Below are 4,117 nucleotides of genomic sequence, written 5' to 3' on the forward strand. Positions count from 1 at the left end.
GGGTTTCTTCTTGTGGTCGGAATATTTTCCAACTGTCATTCAAGGGGAGGAAGAGCTACAAGATCTTCAGCATTAGGGCGAAGCGCAGAGAATCCAGCTGGAGGAAACAACTGTTAGTGTTAACAGTTACTCGGGGCTCAGTCTCAACCACTGAGCAAATGTTAATGGAGCGCTGACTCTGCTCCAGGAGTTGTGCTAAGTAAGGGCTTTGCGCACATAATCGCCTTTCAAATGTGGAGGAAGGAATGTGCAGAAAACTGGTACAATGCAAAACTGTGTAGTAGTGAAAGCCAACTAGAGCTGCCAGTTACAAGCATCAATGGCTGAAGTTAAGAAACATACTATTCAGTGAAAGAAGGGAATAGAACATTTTTATAGAGTTCAAACCAAGCAAAACGAATGTTTACAGAAAGGCACATATATGATAAAATACTGTACAGTAGAAGAAAGGAATGGAAGGGGGAAACAAGAAGCACCACATTGTGACCTTCAGGGAATGGGGAGGGTAAGGATTGCAGAGGCACCTCAAGCATTTCTCAAGTTGGGGTGCTTCACACGTGTTTCATTATTATGCATATTTAAGATGCTCCTTATATATATATATATATATATTTTGTACTGCACTTCTTAGAAAACATTTTCTAGAAAAATAAAGAAGTGTATTTGTATGTTCCATTTCTCTGCCTGGAGCACTGAATGGATCTACTCAAACGTTAAGAAGCTTGGATCACACACACACACACACACACACACACACACACACACAAGCACAATAACAATAAAAAGCCAGTGTACGTATCTTAGAGCAAGATCAGATATCAAAAGCTTACTTAGTATTTTATGGAGGGACAAGAGCTCATTGACAGCCAAAATAGAAATGACAGTGGGGAGGCTGAGGTGAGGGAGACTTGCCAGGGGGAGTGGTGAGATCAAATACAGCGCTTTCATTGAGTGGTCCTCTGCCAAGAGGGTGGTGCAAACCACTGAATTAGCACAGTCTCCCAGCTTGACAGTGCACACATCCCATGGATGTTAGTCAGTAGTAAGTGTCAAGGGCTAGTAGTATAAGGTGTCAATCCCCTAGGTGTGGATTGTGAGGCTGAGGGTAACTGGAGGAAGGTGGAGGCAGATATACTGATCCGCCTCTGTCATTTTCTTTTTTTTTATACTCAATCAATAGATGTTTTATTTATTTTTTTTAAAGATTTTATTTATTTATTTGACAGAGAGAGAGACACAGCGAGAGAGGGAACACAAGCAGGGGGAGTGGGAGAGGGAGAAGCAGGTTTCCCGCAGAGCAGGCAGCCCAATGCGAGGCTCGATCCCAGGACCCTGGAATCATGACCTGAGCCAAAGGCAGACGCCCAACGACTGTGCCACCCAGGCACCCCTCTGTCATTTTCTAAGCAAAGGACACCTCTGTTCTTTGCTGAGCTTTGATTCAGAAGTGACAATCACAACCTGGGAGGGAACTGGCAAACCCTGGCCAGCTTGTGTGTTAGCTCATATTCTCTTAGCTCAAATGGAGATCGCCATCCGTTTCCAAACTAATGTCCCATCCTTGCCAACAAGGTGAGAACGGATGTGAATTGACTGCATCTAGGAAGGAGATGCCATCAGTGTGACCTCCATCTGGCCTGGATTGGTCTCCAAGGCTGCCCCCTGAGGTCCACAACCACACAACCTGCTGACTGGTGTGCTTGAGTTCCACTGACTGGGTGTTGGGTCAGTGCTTGGGGCAGACAGACAGATCCTGGTGGGGAGAGCGCACCCCACGCACCGTCCTGGGGACGACCCTCTGTGTTGTGGGTGGAAAGGAAGGAGGCCACGACCCCAGGGAGATGGAAAAATGGCTCCCTGGCTGCCTCCTGAATCACTGTGGTTCAGGCAACAGGAGTAGCCTTACCCGAATCCCAAGCTGCCACTCCTCTCCCTGTTACCATGTGTCCTCCGGAGCCCTCAGGGTTTGGAGGCGCACATCCATGGCAGACCAGGGCTCAGGAGCTGATGAGAAACACAAAAGAGGAGGGAGGGCCGTTTGGTGCTCCACTTCTCTCCCAGTACAAAACCCCTCCTCTACACACTTGCTTTCTCTTAGTGTTGTTGCTTCCGGCACGTCCAGGGACTCATCTCGGGATCCAGGCACTTGAGGCTCCCACTCCGGCCATGGACAAAATGATCTTCCTGGCAGAATCAAAAACAGAGAAAGACGAGCAGGGTAAAAAGACCCTCCTCCACCCCACAAGTATATCCAGGAACAAACAAATCGAAAAAAAAGGAGGAATGGAAGAAAGGAAACTGGATACAAGAGGAGGAACCCTCCCCCCCCCAAATTAATTGACCATAGGTTCACAATTTGACCCAACTGGAAAACCAAGAGTTACTTAAATAATTTATATGACAAAAGATAAAAGGAGGCTGATTGGCCTTTGTGCCTCTACAACATAGGTTCTGAATTAACTTTAATGTCTGCTAAGATGCACCAGGTGGCTAACCTTCAGAAACTTAATACGAGGGCTCAAATTATGGTTATACCTAGTAAAATAACCATATTTTCTAGCTTCTGTATTTAATGCTTTGACATCTCAGGCCTTGCTGACTTTGGAGGGACTGTCCCTGGCTGGCTTAGTTAATTCGTAGAGATGATCAACAGCTTGCCTGGGAGCACACCTTTCACATGTAAACCAACTGATACAGAGCCTTTACCCCCAAGCACCTCCTCTAAGAAGCTCTTACACTCAGGCCACTATCCCCTTGCCTAATCACCCCAGGGGCAGGGACAGACTACTCCAGACACCACTATGGCCTGGAGCCCACTGAAATTATTCAAACTAGCCAGTCTTAAGTCTGCTTACCCTGCCTCACCTGCCCCTTCCCATGGAAACCACAAGAAAGGGTCTTGCCCACATTTTCCCTTCACTCCCTCTTTCTGCTGACCAACCCGGGTGCTTCCCTGGGCAGCCCTCCATGGCTCTCAGGACCTCCTTTCTTGGGATCTGTGAGTCTACAAAACTTCTTCCATTGTGACAGTTATTTCTATATCTTCCTGGTTCCCTTCAAACATCTGAGACCCCTACGGTTGCCTGGGTGGCTCAGTCGGTTAAGCTTTTGGCTCAGGTCATGATCTCAGGATCAAGGGTCAAGCCTCCTGTGGGGCTCCTTGTGCAGGGTGCTGTTGGCTTGAGATTCTCTCTCCCTCTGCCCCTTCCCTCCCCTGCCCCTGCTTGCGCTCTTTCTTTCTCTCTCTTGAAAACAAATAAATAAAACCTTTAAAAAAATAAACCACCCTGAATCCCAACAAATTTAAAAATGGTGAATATTTTGCAATTATAGATTTTCCAATATGTTCTGTTTAGTGCCTATTTCAACATCTTCTCAGTCACATGTGCCTTGACCTTGAAGGGGACATGTTTTACCTCATTATGCACAGGGCACACAAACCTCTCTGCTATCACTTGCAATCTTTGCAGGCAGGATCTTACTGCACCCATCTTTCTCCAAGAACAAAGGTATGACATCACATTATGACATCCTACTGTGAGGACATTTGTTTGACACATTTCTTAAGGACATACAAGTTCAGGGGCACCTGGGTGGCTCTCTTGGTTAAGTGTCTGCCCTGGCTCAGGTTGTGATCCCAGGGTCCTGGGATCCAGTCCTACCTCGGATCCCTGCTCAGTGGGAAGCCTGCTTCTCCCTCTCCCTCTGCCCCTACCAGCCCCTTGTGCTCTCACTCTTGGGCTCTTGCTCTCTCTCAAGTAACTAAATAAAATCTTTTAAAAGAAAAAGGGACATGCAAGTCCTACATCTTTCAGTATTTTTTCGGTTCTGGAGGTGACATATTCCTTGTTTATAAATTTTACATAAGCCCGTTTAGGCTGTTACTGGTCCATGAGCCCAGGTTGGGTGGGGCGCCCCTCAACCAAAGGCTCTAGGATCTGTCCAAGTTAAAATCGCCTGTTGGGGGGTGACTGGGTGGCTCAATCGGTGAAGCGTCTCCCTTTGGCTCAGGTCATGATCTCAGGGTCCTGAGATGAAGCGCAGCGTGGGGCTCCCTGCTCAGTGGGGAGGCTGCTTCTCCCTCTGCCTTTGACCCCCTCCTCCAGCTCCAGCTCTC

This window comes from Zalophus californianus, chromosome 10, assembly GCF_009762305.2.
Source record: "Zalophus californianus isolate mZalCal1 chromosome 10, mZalCal1.pri.v2, whole genome shotgun sequence".
In the NCBI taxonomy this organism is placed as follows: Eukaryota; Metazoa; Chordata; class Mammalia; order Carnivora; family Otariidae; genus Zalophus; species Zalophus californianus.